Raw genomic sequence first — 17,053 nt, forward strand, 5'->3', positions numbered from 1 at the left:
TTTGTGAAGGACTAGTTGGAGCACCCCTGCAGGGTTAAATCTTTCGGAAAGCCGTGCCCGTGGTTATGTGGCAACGTGGAAGCTTTGTTTAACACTGGTTCTAGATAACTTGAAGTTAACTTAATTAAAATTGGTCAACTGTGTGTGTAACCGTGACTGTCTCTTACGTGAGTTCCTTCTCCGATCGAGGACACGGTGGGGTTATGTGTGACGTAGGTAGGTGTTCAGGATCATTCATTTGATCATCAGTAGTTCACGTCCGCTATGCGTAGATCTTCCCCCTCTTATTTCTGGTACTCGTGAGTTAGCCACCATATATATGCTTAACCGCTGCTGCAACCTCACCACTTAACCATACCTCACCCATTAAGCTTTGCTAGTCTTGATACCTTTGGAAATGAGATTGCTGAGTCCCCTGTGGCTCACATATTACTACAACACCAGTTGCAGGTACAGGTAAAGGTTACTTGATGCGAGCGCGTTGATTGTTCATTTGGAGTTGCTTCTTCTTCTTCTTCTTCTTCATCGATCTAGGATGGGTTCCAGGCCGGCAGCCTGGGATAGCAAGGATGGACGTCGTTCTTCTTTTGTCGTTTGTTTTCGTCCGTAGTCGGACCCTGCTCTTACCCTTGATGATTATGTAATGTACTGATGTGACTCTGATGTAGCTTGTGGTGAGGTAAGCCAACTCTGTATATATACCTCTTCTTTTCAGTACATGTACTTGTAACGATATCCATTCTTGCGACACGACGAGATGCGCTTCTATCCCTGACGAGGCCTTCGTGCCAAATTAAGGATAGGGTCGCATGTTGGGCGTGACAAGTTGGTATCAGAGCAAGGACCGACCTAGGAGCCCCCTTGATTGATCGAACTTGGCCGAGTCGAGTCTAGTGAAAAACTATTTGATTCTTAGTTATATATCGGAGAGTAGGATTCTTTTTTCTCCTCTTCTATGCTCTGGTGAGGAATCTTGACGTAATAATTTATTCTACTCCTCTTCTCACTCAAAAAATTTTTAGGATCACGCGGATATTCTTGGGATCTATATGATGCCGATGTGACGGAGTTCTGTCTTGGTCCCTCCTGTCTGACTTGATCTTCTTCCGGGGAGTTGAGCTCCAGGGGATTCTCGAGCACATCGTTATCATTCAGATTTCGTAGTATCTAAGAACGAAGGATGTTCGTAATTGCTTCAATACTAGTAGTGGCGAGATAACCTCGATGTCCCCAGTACTGGTGCAGATTGTTCGGGGGTACTACCATACTTTGTATCGTTGTGATCACGAGGGTCTGTTGTAGATGAAGGTCCGAGATTCTGGTCGTGTGTTGACGGATGTGATACAAGTGACGGTTTAGTATAGGAGTTGTGTGATATTACTCCTTGTATCCGTGTACCAGATTGCATGACCAGGTATTTCGGGAATTCATAGGTGGGAATTCAAGTAGTTGCTTATAGGACAATCTTCCAACAAATGCATGATGTTAGGTTGGGGTTCGACATCTAGTGGATTCGTTTGTTCACGGTCGACTTACAGCAGTACACGTTGTGTCTTAAAGAGTCCTTGTAGCTTGCTACGACTCGGGGACGCTTCGTATGTCGGGTGCACTGCCTTGCACTTGATGACTACTGTAAATCGTGCCCGTGCGATCCTGTCCACGAAAATATCGAACGGAAATCTTTCTCATGAGTTTGTTCTGGCTTGTTTCGTAAGCCTCATCCCTTTGTTTTGTTGAATACGGTAATTCATGTTGCTTCGATGTCAAGTGGTGATTTCAGATCTTTCCTAATTTGTGTTTTCATACTTTATGTGAGTGTGCTAATCCTTTTTGGTCAATCAGTTGTCATATCAATTCTTGTCAACTGGAGTTGTTATATCTATTCTTTTCAACCGGCGTGTCTCTCTCCAAATGGATTCAATCCTCTCTAATTTTGCAGATCATTCTCTCAATTCTTTCCGGAGTTATCTCATCTGACTCAAGTTGTCTTTGTTTTTCCCGCCCTCCCGCCCTTTTTCTTCAGTGGTTGGATTTCATCGAACTGCATTTCATTTCAGTGATGCTTCCGCTATCTTTTCTTCCTTTCGTAACCGGTGATTCGTTGTGAAGATTCTCAGGAGCTTCATGTTCATCTTTATTCATACTTGTCAAATTTTCCGGTGAATTCAATTTAGTTGCCCGTGTCATCTTATCCTTTTCATCCTTGTAATTCTTCCTATGTTGGAGATTCTTATCAACATATCCTGTTATTCATTCATCTTTTTCTATCCGGTGTGTTGAAGATATCTCGGAGTTTCTTGTTTCAGATCTTTAATTATTTTGAGGTGCTCAACCTCATCTAGTTCTCTTCATACCGGTGCTATATCAATCTTTCTAGTAATCTTTTCTACGGTGATTTCTTTGAGTGGGCCCATAACCCACAAGTTCTTTCCCAGGATCTTACCTGACTCTTTTAATCATTTCCGGAGATCTTTAAATTCTTTTCAACTATGACGTAAGTATGATTTTCATCAGTCATATTCATTCTTCAAGTTCAATTGGAGTTAATTCTCATAGTTGGCTCAACCTTTCATTCTTCATTATTCCGGAGTGTCTCAGTAGTTCTTGGTGTTGTTTCTTGTCATCATTCTCAGCTTCGTGTTATCCTCTCATTGTTGTCAATCATGAGTATCCCTTTCTTGCTATCCGGTGCTTTTCTGAGTTGTGTTTATTTCTCGATCCTCCGAAGGCCATCATTTTAAAAGACTTTTTCGTTCTTAGCTTTCAGCTTCATCCTCAATCTTCTCAATTGTTGTTTCTTCGTCCGTCTCTCAATTATTCTGGTGTCTTGTTTAAATTTCTCTCTCATGTGGATCAAGATCTCTTCATTCTCGTGTTTATCCATGCTTTCTTGGTATTCCCATTCAATCGGAATTCTTACCCGTGATTCTTTCAATTTTGGCTTCAAGTGGTGCTTATCTCTCTGCCTCTTCAAGATTCTTTTTTTTAGAGGAATAAGTTGTATGCTAGATCCGTTGATTGTCATCAGTTTAACTTGATGAAGGATAAGCATAACATAATTCTTATTCTTGTTCATAGTAATCTGAATTCTTCTTCCGGTGTGCCTCATGATATTAATTCATTTTCTCTAATGTTCTTATCTTTCTTCTCCGGAGTTCCAAGTTTTCTCAAGTGTCTCTTCGTGTTGCTTCATCTAAATCTTGGCAAGGCTTCAATCTTATTCTTTCACCCTTCTTATCTTTGCATCGTCCTTTTCATACGGAGGCTCGTCATGGTGATTCTTCAAGGATGTGATTTTTTTTCTCAAAGTGTTCTTCAACATTCCTCTTGGAGTACCTCAAGTATTCTTTCTCTTCCATTTTCAGTGCATTGTGCTTTCTTTATCCTTTGAGGTGGTATTATAGCCTTCTTGTTAGTGTAGGAGCCTCGAAGAGTTTTCCTCTCAAGAATGAGATAATTAAATCCACCAATTCTATGATCATGAGATATTTCAACCCATGATTTCTTCATTGAGCTAGCTTGGCTTAGTTTTCACCTGAAGCTTTTCCTATGGGTTGTTGCTATCATGGTGCTTATCATTAATCCAAGTTCTCAATGTGTCCTCTTGGCGTAAGAGTTTGTTCATATCTTGTTTCTCCCAATCAATCCTTGTTTCTGTTAGTGGCTGGTTGTCACTTCATTAATTTGAAAAAGTTTTCATAAGCCCACTACTATCTTGTTATTTTCGTTGTTAGTTTTCTTACCACTACGTCAATTCTATGACCGGAGGCTCTTCTATTCTATTGTGATGGTAGTTCTCATTCTTTTCTTCATTCTCTTCTTCCGCTTAAGCTAGTTCATATTCTCTTGTTCCGGAGGCATTGTGATGTTGCTCTTTTGGGTCTATTATGTTGTTCTCTCAAGATCATGGTGTTCTCTTGCTCTATTTACTTGTTTGTGGTGAATATTGTCTATTTCTTCCACCTTTTCGAATCTTTTGTCCCATTTTTCTACCGAAGTGCTGCCGAAATTTTCCGTGAATTCTTGCTCGTCTCTCATATCAGTCCTCATCTCTTTGCAACCTTCAAGGATCGTTGGTTTCACTCGTTTGTCAAAGAAGCGACTAAATTTTTATCTCTTGCTTTATCATCCTCTCCCCCTTTCATTCTTGGATCTCGGGGCGAGATCCTCTTGTAGTGTAGGAGTGTTGTGACAGCCCGAGACCGACGTTCCAGTAGATTCCCCCTCCTATTCCGTTTTCGTCGTGTGGTTCGTTTGTCTGTCGCATCATGCGCATCATCTGCATTGCATCGGCATCCCGTTGCCGCCCGTTTTCAAAACTTGCATTCGTTAGGAGTTGCCGGTTCTCGTCGTCATCCGTTCTGAGTCCGACCGCACACGCACGCGCCCGCGGCATCGTCGAAACCCTGTTTTAATGTGCGTTTATATACTCTCTCTGATCGAGGTGAAACTTGGCACGCGGTCGCGATTAGATGTAGCTAGGACGCCTGTCGAATTTCGTCGCGATCGGAGACCGTCTGGTACCCGAACGGTCGACCGTAGCGGCACCGTATTCGGGCTACCGTCGGACGTCTGTCGGTGTTTTAAAACTTGTGCCGCGCCGCCCGCTCTCCCTCTCGTCTTCGGATGTCTACACAAAACGGCCACGTAGCACGCCCCGCGTTCGGTATCGTCCGAATCCGACCCCGCGGTTGGATCCGGATCGCGATTCCGGTTAACCGAGCCCCCTTTTCTTTATAAATACCCCCCTCCTCCTTAATTTTTAGATAGTCTTCCTCAAAATCCTCCTCAATTTCCGCACCCCACCAAACCCTAGCCGCCGCCCCACCTCTCTCTCCCCTGCCGGCGCCGCGGGCCCGCGAGCCCGAGGCAGGCCCGCCCGAGCCCATCTGAGCCCCGAGCCGCCGCCGGTTCCTCTCCCTGCCTGCGCCGCCAGCCGTCTTCGCCGCCGCGGCCAGCAGCCGCCGCTGCCGGACCGCGCCGCCCACGGCCGCCGCGCGCAGCCCCGCCGCCGCCGCCGGAGTCCTCGCGCCGCCGCGCGTCCCTCGCCACTGGCCCGCCTCCGCGCCGCCAGGATCCACGCCGGCCGCCGCCTGCAGCATCTTGCCGCCCCTGTCGGCTCCGGGCTCGCCGCCGCCGGGATGGGGCTCGTCAAGACCGGATCCGGCGACCCCCCTCCTCAGATCCGGCCATCCTCGAGCCTCGTCGGAGTCGCCATGCTGCGCCGCCGCCTCTGCCATGTCCTCGTGCTCCTGGTGAGCACGGGAGGACGAGGCCCTGCCTCGCGTTGACCGCCCTGTGGCCTCGAGCGTGCGCAGGCCGCGCCAGCCAGCGGCCCAGTCGCCCGCGCTCCTGGGCCTCCTCCACTCGCCCCGCTGGCCCAGCTTCCACAACGCCCTCCAGGCCGCCTCCTCCTTCCGGCTGCTACCGCCTCGCCGTCCTGGGCCACGGCCCAGCTAGGTGAGCGCCCCATCCGTCCTATTCCTCGCCCATGCGCGTCTTATAGCGCCCTAGTAGGCCCGATAGTGTATTTCTTTTAGGGATTTTGAACGTAATTAATTCCAGAGTCATATACGTATTTTAAAACGCCCGTATCTTTAGTTCCGTTAGTCGGATCGAGGTGATCTTTATATCGATTTGGTGTATAATTTCACGTAGAATCTGTTTTTAGATCTTGCGTATATATTTAACGCTGTTTAGAGTGCCTAATGCCTCGTTTTACGTGCTGTCTTCATAAGTAGGTGCCTGCATTCATTTTCCTCGCGTGTTTGTTTTGCTCGTACGTCGTAGAATTAATGTCCTGCTTTAGGGAGCTATTTTCCATGTATTTTAGAGCTGCCATTTGTATTTTTGCGTGTAGGGATTGCCCGTTAGATTATTCTTCGTGTCTAGGTTTATTTCTCTCGCATTATTTTGTAGCGTTATTTTGTGTTGCGAACCCCACATATTATATATGTTTCCGGGGTAGAAAAATCCCATGGATTTTTCTGTGCAATTAGTTTTAGCTTTTGAGGAAGTTAGTTCGCGAGATATTTTGACGTGATGCCCTTTTATTTAATTCGTAGGTTTTATTCTGGGTCTCGTTTGAATTAGTTGTCAACTGGAGAGTTGATCTTGGGTGTTTTGTTTAGGCCCTGGTATTTTTAGTTGCAATAGAAATGCATGTTTAGGTGTTGTTTGCTTGCTCTCAAGTTGCTTGAATAGTGCTGTTTCAGAGGAGCTGAAATATTTCTAAGTCTGGAATCTGTTATTATTTTGTTGCTGTCTTGTCGTGCCTGTAGCTTGTGATCTGTAGCTCTTTTGAGGTTGGCCCAATGGGGTTAGTTGTACCCCTTATGTTTCTCTAGCATGCTGTTAAATTTCATGCCATTTGGAGTCCTGTAGCTATACGTTTTGCTGCTGTCAATATGCCTTCAGGCTGAAAACTGCACTTTCATGAGGTGTAATTTTCACTAAGTCTGAAATAGTGCGTAAGATGCCATTTTGTGTCGTCTTTTCCTAGTGCTTCGTGCTGCCATGTTAGTAGTTGTTAGTTGTTTGTAGTAGTGCGTCTTGCCGTCTTTCATGCCATGCCTTTCTTGAGTTTATCGGAGTTGTGTAGCCGTAGTTGTGGGGCGTAGAAAGTGCTATGTGACTGTTTTTGGCAGATGGTAGTGATTGCCTGTTTTGCTCGTAGATGTCGAACCGTAGCTCCGTTTTAATCGTGTCCTACATGAAACTTGCTTAGAATCTTGTGTAGTTTCATTTTCTCTTGCTAGTTGCATGTGTTGCAGTGCTCGTAGCCGCCGTTGCACACATGTTGCATTCATGCCATCATATCTTACGGTGTCCGTATCTTTTGATCCGTAGCTCCGTTGGAGATGTTCCTTATGTGTAGATTGCTTGCCATGACGCGTAGAATCACGTGAACCTAATTGTTTTGCTGTTTAACTACCAATTAAATGCATTAGTTCAGATCTGGACAGAATTGTAAATTAACATGTGAGGTCGTTTCGGAGGTGCTATATGTCATTTCCGACCTCATTTAAATTGCCTAGATAGGTAGTTTAATTTCCGCTTCACCTCTTGCATGTTTGACAACATTAATATTGCCGTGTAGATAACCGGGAGCGAACTAAATAATTCCCGTGGAGTTTCGTCAATATGCAACTCGTGCATATTGAACTTCACTTAATGTGTAGGTGTGCTTGTGTGATTTGTCATGCCGTGGCTTGCATGTATTCAGTAGCTCATGCATCAGTTGTGTCGTGCATCGTGTGGTGAATATCGTGTGTTGATTCTTGTTTCCGGTTTTCCCCGTCTCGATAGAGTCCGCAAGCGTGTCGGATGTGAGGACCCGTTCGACTACGTCGGTTCGTCTGCTTCACGGAGTTGTTCTTCTTCCAAGCGGGATCTCAAGCAAGATGATCGTTTTCCCAGATACCATTACTATCATTGCCATGCTAGTTATTTCGTTGCTACCGTATATGTCACGTTGCCTACCACCTGTTAAATATCAGCCTCTCAACAATGCCATGATTACCCTCAACCTGTTCGACCTAGCAAACCACTGATTGGCTATGTTACTGCTTGCTTAACCCTGTTGATAGCGTTGCTAGTTGCAGGGCAGTTGCTTCCATGTGATAACATGGGTTCCTTGTTATATCACCATATTAATGCTATTTAATTTAATGCACCTATATACTTGGTAAAAGGTGGAAGGCTCGGCCTTTCTAGCCTGGTGTTTTGTTCCACCTTTGCCCCCTTTAGTTACCGGCTACCGGTGTTATGTTCCACAATTGAGCGCTCCTAACACGATCGGGGTTGTTATGGGGACCCCCTTGATAATTCGTTTTAGATTAAGGCTGGTCTGGCAAGGCCCAACTTTGGTACTACAATTGCCTAAACACCTAATAAAATTGCATAGGGACTTTCCGGACCCCGAGGATAATTTAATCAACCCCCGGGCCAGCGCTCCTCATGAGTGTTGGTCCAAATTGGCAGACTACGGGGCCACCGCGGGGCAACCCGAGGTTTGGTACTCCTAGTGTGACCCATCCGTCGTGTCCTGAGAACGAGGTACGCGACTCCTATCGGGATCGTCGACACGTCGGGCGGCCTTGCTGGATTAGTTTTACCTTTGACGAGATATCTTGTGCATCGGGATTCCGGTGATGCTTTGGGTAATCTCAGAGTTGAGGTTTTCCACTAGGGAATCCGACGAGATCGCGAGCTTCGTGATTGAGGATTTCTATGCGGCTTGTGGTAATTTGTGAAGGACTAGTTGGAGCACCCCTGCAGGGTTAAATCTTTCGGAAAGCCGTGCCCGCGGTTATGTGGCAACGTGGAAGCTTTGTTTAACACTGGTTCTAGATAACTTGAAGTTAACTTAATTAAAATTGGTCAACTGTGTGTGTAACTGTGACTGTCTCTTACGTGAGTTCCTTCTCTGATCGAGGACACGGTGGGGTTATGTCTGACGTAGGTAGGTGTTCAGGATCATTCATTTGATCATCAGTAGTTCACGTCCGCTATGCGTAGATCTTCCCCCTCTTATTTCTGGTACTCGTGAGTTAGCCACCATATATATGCTTAACCGCTGCTGCAACCTCACCACTTAACCATACCTCACCCATTAAGCTTTGCTAGTCTTGATACCTTTGGAAATGAGATTGCTGAGTCCCCTATGGCTCACATATTACTACAACACCAGTTGCAGGTACAGGTAAAGGTTACTTGATGCGAGCGCGTTGATTGTTCATTTGGAGTTGCTTCTTCTTCTTCTTCTTCTTCTTCTTCATCGATCTAGGATGGGTTCCAGGCCGACAGCCTGGGATAGCAAGGATGGACGTCGTTCTTCTTTTGTCGTTTGTTTTCGTCCGTAGTCGGACCCTGCTCTTACCCTTGATGATTATGTAATGTACTGATGTGACTCTGATGTAGCTTGTGGTGAGGTAAGCCAACTCTGTATATATACCTCTTCTTTTCAGTACATGTACTTGTAACGATATCCATTCTTGCGACACGACGAGATGCGCTTCTATCCCTCACGAGGCCTTCGTGCCAAATTAAGGATAGGGTCGCATGTTGGGCGTGACAGGTACCCATGGCAAGAAGGCGCGACTAGGGGGTGGCTACGCCCTGATGCCTTGGCGTTCCCGTGTGGCCCCTCTTGCCTCGTTCTCTCGCCTATAAATTCACAAATATTTCAGAAACCCTAAAGATATACGCCAAACACTTTACGCTGCTGCAAGTCTCTATTCCACAGTGATCCCACGTGGAGCTCCATTCCGGCAACCTGCTGGTGGGTGATCGATCACGGAGGGCCTCTTCATCAAATTTGATGCCCTCGTGGTGATGTGTGAGTAGTTCACCATAGACCTATGGGTCCGTAGTTAATATCTAGATGGCTATCGCTCGCTCTCTCTCTCTCCCCCCCTCTCCCTCCCTCCCCCCCTCTCTCTCTCGATCTCGATCTTCAATACAATGATCATCGCATCTTTCCTTTGATCTATCTGATGTAATTCTTCTTTATGGTGTGTTTGTTGGGATATGATGAATTATGTTTTATGTTCAGATTATAAATGAAAACTATTTGAATCTTCTCTGATTTTTATGGTTCTTATTTGAATTATTATCATAGCTTCATAATTCTCTCCGATCTATTGAATTTCTTTGGCCAAGAAGTTTGTTGTTCCTTCAATGAGAGGGGTGCATTGTAGTGGATTCAATCTGTCGAGTTTCTATATCCCAGTGATAGAAGGGGATAAGTTGCATCTCTGTGTTGCTGCCACTAAGGATAAAACCATGAGGTTTATTCATATTGGTTGAGTTTACTTTGTCTACATCATGTCATTTTTCTCCAATCATCACTCTGTTTTACTTAATACTCTAGATGCATCCTGGATAGCGCTCGATGGGTAGAGTAATAGTAATATGTGCAGGCAGGATTCAGCCTATTTTTTTAATGGACGTGATGCCTATATACACATGATCATTGCCATGAAAATCGCATAACTATCTGTTGTTCTATCAATTGCCCAACAATAATTTATTTACCCACCATATGTTGCTTTCATGAGAGACGCCACTAGAGAACAATATGGCCCCCGGGTCTATTCACTTATATATTCATAAAACTTATAATTTCATCACTATTATTATTTGTCTTTTATTTTATTTTGCAAGTCACAACTATTTTCAATTGTCTACATACCTCATTTTCTTGCAAATAATGAGATCAAGGGGATTGACAACCCTCTTGCCCGCGTTGGGTGCAAGTCGTTTGCTCTTTTGTGTGTAGCCGCTGAAGACGGTTGAGGATCGATATTCCTATTGGTTCTATAAACCTTGGTTTCTTAATCAAGGGAAATACTTACCCGCATTGTGCTGCAATAAACCGTTCCTCTTCACGACAAGTCCAATGGAGATCACATGTATCGAAAGGATTTCTGGCGCCGTTGCCGCGGAGTATAATCACCGACTATCAAGTAACTTCACACAAATTATCATTCACTTGCTCTTCTTTTATTTGTTGTTATATTTTTCTTGCTTCAATTTTTTTATATTTTCTTGTTATTATGGCTAGTTCCTCCTCTCTCTAGCTCACTTTGGAAAATAAAGTGTTGAATTTCAAACAAAGGGGAGGAGAAGATTTGAAAGATGCTTGGTATAGGATTGAAGTGATCAAAATAGATGAACTCATAGGCAATCGACTACTAGCTTGCTTCGTAAATTTTAATGCGGGTGTGACAACTTGGTATATGTTTGTCCTTGACACCATCACCGGTGGTAATTTCTTAATGTGTCACACTTTTGATGCCTATAACACTATTGAAAATCTTTTTGGATCACCTCCCACCATTGTCAATGGAACTATTTTAACCTTGGAAGATGTTATGCATAGGCTTGATGCTATTGAAAAGAAAAATACTACTAATGAACAAATTGAGGAGTTGGACAAAAAGCTTCATAATCATATTAGTCAATTTGGTTCACGAGTAGGAATGGCTTTGAGAACTTTGAAAGAAATTATACTATTATTAATGAGAGAGTAGAACAAAGTATGAATAGGATTGGCAAATGGAGGAGGTAATTGATAAAGTAGGTTCCACTTTCACACCCTCCAAAATGAATGCTAGTACCTCTCGTAGTAAAAGTCCCAAATTTATGTATGTTCCTAAGAATATTAGTACTACTACTATAAAAAAGGACAAATATCTTAAAATGATTAGTGTGCATCCCAACTTTGTAAACTTGCTAAACGATCCTATTTTCATGTCTCCTATAGTTTACGCTATTCGTGGTTCTGTTATTGAGGAGCTTGATGACAAGGATGACAACAATTGATCATATGCATTATGCCTAGCTAGGGGCATAAGACAATAACAATTATTGGGAGGCCACCCAATAGTTATCTTAACTTTTTTTTGCTTTTTACATTCTATTTTGGTGTTATGAAATTATTTTTGCCTCTGTAATGATTGTGATTTTTATATTTAAATTCATGTTTTTTCCAAGTTAAACCTTTGGGATGACTTGTATGATAAGTATAATGAATACGGTGCAAAAAACACAAATTTTGACCCCTAGTGCAGAATTTCTCTGATTTTACTGGAATGTTTTTTAAGCTGAAGTTTTTACACAGTATTGATGTAAAAAAAATCTCAGGCCTTCTTAGATTTCAGAACTTTTGGAGTTACACAAGTATAGGTTCATTACAGATTACTACAGCATGTTCTGTTTTAGATAGATTCTGTTTTTTGCTTGCATAGTTTTCTTGATTTGATGATGTTATGGATTGTATAGGGTGGTATAGGACATGGAGAAGTTATAATAGGATACTTATTATGCAATACTTAAATATGAGTCAATTTACAACAGTAAAGAAGGATTTGATATGTTGCTTATACTAAGGGATCTCACGAAGTTTTGTTGAGTTTTGAGTGATTGAAGTTTTCATGTTTTGGGTGTTATCGTGATGGACAATGGAATAAGTAGAAGCGATAGCCTAATCTTGGGCATGACCAAGCCACCCCAAGGTAATATTTTAGGAAGAATCAAGCGTCTAAGCTTGGGGATGCCCTGGAAGACATCCTCTCTTTCTTGTCAATCCATCGGTATGTCACTTGAAGCTACATTCTTATTCATCACATGATATGAGTTTTGCTTGGAGCATCATATGCTTTAGTTTGCTTTTTTATTTTTAGTTTGCCACAGTCATGTTTTGTTGGACACAACAACCTGAGATAGACATACATTTATCATGATTTGGTAGAATACTCTTTGTGCTTTACTAATATCTTTTGAGCTAAATAGTTGCTCTAGTACTTCACTTATATCTTTTGAGCACGGTGGCGTGTAGATTTTACAGAAATATTTGAACTCTCGTTCTTCACTTATATTTGTTTGAGAGTTAGCAAACAGTAGAGGTAATTTTCATGGGTCATAAAGCTATTCAAAAAATAATAGGTATTCAATGAATGATAATCAAAACCATCATGTAGCACATAAAGAGAAATTGTGGGTTAATGATATTGATATGGTAATATGAAAAAGGAGTGATTGCATCATTGTTGATTCATACATGTAGAGTTATTAAGAGGTGTTAATTCATGTTTCTATAAATATTAAAAAGGCATGACGGGGATGTGTGAGCATTTCTATTCCTCCTTGAAATCCCAGTGTTGTTTCGAGTCGGAGTCGAGCGATGGTTAACTCGTCCCAACCTTCTCCCTCGGGGTATGCGGGTAGTGCTTTGATTTGTGACAAAGCTAATCAAACTTTACAATAAGATATGAGTTACTCATTACTAATGTGAAACCATGGATATACGCAATCTCACCTCCTCATATTTTGCGAGCCTCTTCGGTACTGTGCGTTGCCCATTCTAACCTCGAGGATTGGTGCGAACTTCGCCGGTGCATCCAAACCCTGTGGCATGATATGCCCTGTCACACATAAATCTTTCTTTTATCTTCCTCAAAACAGCCACCCTACCTACCTATCATGGTATTTCCATATCCATTCCGAGATATATTGTCATGCAAATTCATCATTTCATCATATGACTAGTTCATTCATCATCATATTGCTTTGCATGATCATATAGAGCTGACATAGCATTTGTGGCAAAGACACCATTTATTATATTGGTGATACATGTCATGCTAGATTATTCCACATCCTAGTACACTACGAGTGGCATTCATATTGAGTCATAGTTCTTCATATCGAGCTTTCATGAGTTGTAAGTAAATAAAAGTGTGATGATCATCATTATTAGAGCATTGTACCAGTGAGAAAGGGATGATGGAAACTATGATTCTCCCACAAGTAGGGTAGAGACTCCAGACAAAAAATGAAAATGGGGGAGGCCAAATGAGCCCACCATAAAAAAAATAACGAATGAGAGAAAAAGAGAGAAGGGACTTTGCTACTATCCTTTACCACATTTGTGCCTCAAAGTGGCACCATGTTCCTCATAAATAGAGTCTCATGATATGTCATTTTCATATGCTAGTGGGAATCATATTATCATTATTATAATCTTGGCTTGCATATTCTGATGATGGGCTCCTCAAATGCCCGAGGTCTTCATGAGCAAGGAGGTTTGATGCACACCCCACTTAGCTTCATTTGAGCATTCATACATTTATAGCTCTAGTACATCATTTGCATGGCAATTCCTACTCCTTGCATTGACATCTAATGATGGGAATCTCCATAGCCCGTTGGTACACCTAGTTTATGTGAGACTATCATCTCCACTTTACCCCTTTGATACCTACCACCACATTCTATTCCACCTTATGCTATGTCCATGGTTCACCCTCATGTATTGCAGTGAAGAATAAAAAGTTGATTCAATTTGAAAAAATATGATCCAATTGCATGACATGGACACCGTGGTGCTTAACATTTGTATAATGTGGTCAATAAGGAGCCATGCTTTGCTAATATGAATGATTAACGGGGGTAAACATTCTTTTAGGGTTGTCTACTTTGATAGATTGATGATTTTGTTGCTTGTGCTTATAGTTATTACTATATTTATGTTTGTTAATTTATTGTTTCTTAATGAGCATACATGCAAAATATCATACATTGGATAACATGTCACATAAAAAAATTGTTTTTATCATCTACCTACTCGAGGACAAGCAAGAATTAAGCTTGGGGGTGCTTGATGCGTCTCCAACGTATCTATAATTTTTGATTGTTCTATGTTGTTATATTATCATCCTAGGATACATTTTGGTTCACAATTCACCAATTTATATTATTTTTTAGCAGTAACCTATTAACCCAGTGCCTAGTGCCACTTGTTGTTTTCTATGTGTTTTTGGTTTTCCAGGTTCTTAGTACCAAACTAAGTCCAATTTCCATGAAACTTTTTATGATTTTTTCTGGACGAAAGAAGACATGAAGCCACACGTGGGCCCCCCAAGGCAACAGGGCACGACCAGGGGCGATGGCCACACCCTGATGCCTTGCCGCTCCCCTGTGGCCCCTCTTGCCTCGTTCTTTAACCTACAAATTCATAAATATTCCAGAAACCCTAAAGATATATGTTAAACACATTTTACACCGCCACAAGTCTATGTTTTACGGCGATCCCATCTCGAGCTTCATTCCAGCACCTTGTCGGGGGGGGGGGGGGGGTCGATCACGGAAGGCCTGTCCATCAACCTTGGTGCCCTCATGATGATGTGTGAGTTGTTCACCATAGACCTACGGGTCCGTAATTAGTATCTAGATGGCTATCTCTCTCTCTCTCTCTCTCTCTCTCTCTCTCTCTCTTCATCTTCAATACAATGATCATCGCATCTTTGCTTTGATCTATCCAATATAATTCTTTTTTATGGTGTGTTTGTTGGGATCCGATGAATTGTGGGTTTATGTTTAGATTATTCCTGAAAATTATTTGAATCTTATTTGAGTTTTATGATTCTTATTTGCATGATCATGATAGCTTCATAATTCTCTCTGATCTATTGAATTGCTTTGGCCAAGTAGTTTGGTATATCTTCAGTGAGAGGGGTGCGGTGTAGTGGGTTATCCCTGGAAAGTTTCTATATCCGTGTGACATAAGGGGACACGTTGCATCTTTGTGTATCTGCCACTAAGGATAAAACAATGAGGTTTATTCATATTGGTTGAGTTTATTTTGTCTACATCATGTAATTGTTCTCCAAGCATTACTACGTTTTACTTAATACTCTAGATGCATGCTGGATATCGGTTGGTGGGTGGAGTAATAGTAGTAGGTGCATGCAGGAGTCGTTCTATTTTCTTATGGGAATGATGCCTATATGCACATGATCATTGCCGTGAAAATAGAATAACTATGTGATGTTCTGTCAATTGCCCAACGATAATTGGATTACCCACCACATGTTTCTTTCACGAGAGCTGCCACTAGCGAACACTATGGATCTGGGTTTATTCACTTATATATTCATAAAACTTATAATTTACTCGCTGTTATTATTTGTCTTTTATTTTATTTTACAAGTCGCAACTTTCTACGATTATCTACACACCTCATTTGCTTGCAAATAACGATATCAAGGGGATTGACAACCCTCTTTCCTGCATTGGGTGCAAATTGTTTTCTCTTTTCTATGCACCTACTAAAGACGGTTGAGGATCGATATTCCTATTGGTTCGATAAACCTTGGTTTCTCAATCAAGGGAAATACTTACCCGCATTGTGCTATGATAACCTGTTCTTCTTCACTGAAAACCAAACACAAATCACAAGTATCAAGTGTCGCTCTGGGCATGATCTCCTCTGGTGGCTGTGGAAGGAGTCGAAAGAATAGCATCTGCGAATTCTCCAGCTGATGTCCTCTAAGATGGTGGTATAGACACTGGAGGTGCCGAGGGAGCTGATGGAACTGATGCATGTGTTGATGAGGATGGTCTCGTCTCTATAACTCGCACGATAGAAGATCAGACATGTGTCCTAAACTAAGTGTGAGTCTAGTCTATAGAGGAGGATTGTCATCATCATCACTAGAGCTGGGTGCAGGCACTGCATCAACCTCCTGCTTCAACTGGTTGACCGTGGTGGTCAGCTCAGTCACCTTGACGTCCATGTCATGAAACTTTGTATCCACTATCCTCTCAATGCTCTTCTGATTCAACATAATTTGATTGATGTTCTTCTCCATGCCTTGAATGGTGCTGATGAGATATGTCATTTGGTCACTCTTCGTCTTGAGCACTGGAGTATTAGTGGCTCTGGTTGACTCTGCCTGGGCCTCAGCCTCAAAGTCAGCCAGTGCTGTAGACAAAGTGGGATGCAAAGGGTCCATCACCACGACATTATCCTCAAAATCTGGCTGAAGTGGGAGTTGTTGACGATCAAGTAGATACATGCTCTTTCCCACTTTGGAGTTGATCAACATCTAAATGTATGGAGCATATTTTCATGATCTTTTCTAGTCAGCAACAATCCTCTTGATTGTCTCTACAATCAGACCCATCACCCTTATCCTGGTGTGGGTGTCTACATGATGCAGCATATTGATGGAATACCCCCTGGCCATCTTATGATCACCTGATTTAGGCATCAAGGTGTACCTCATATGTGTTGGTGGTGGGTAGTCGTGCTTGCAGGAAGTAGACAGAGCCTAACTTGTGTGACTTCAGATATTCCTTGGAAATTATATTATACATATTGGCCATGGAATTTTGGTTCATCTTAGCCTTAGCATACACATCAAGATCTCCATCCTGCACCGTTGGGGCTCCTAAGATGGTCGCCCACTCATCAACAGAAGATTGGTACGTGGTACCTTAGGTCATCCAAGTTTTTTCCCATCTGGATAGAAATGAGTTGTGGAATAGAATTGCATGATCATCTCATCATTCCAAGATGTCATCTCTCTGCCAACAAGGTTCTCAATGTCAATGGCCTTGAAGTTCTCTTGTACATGTGGGAAGTAGTCTTCATACTCCTTGATGAACTTGCAATCAACATATCCCATGTCACTAACAGGTGGACTCTTGTCTAACAACACCATCACATAGAATCTTGTTGCTCCTTAGTGTGGAAGCAAGCATC

This window comes from Hordeum vulgare, chromosome 4H (genome assembly GCF_904849725.1).
Source record: "Hordeum vulgare subsp. vulgare chromosome 4H, MorexV3_pseudomolecules_assembly, whole genome shotgun sequence".
Taxonomy (NCBI): domain Eukaryota; kingdom Viridiplantae; phylum Streptophyta; class Magnoliopsida; order Poales; family Poaceae; genus Hordeum; species Hordeum vulgare.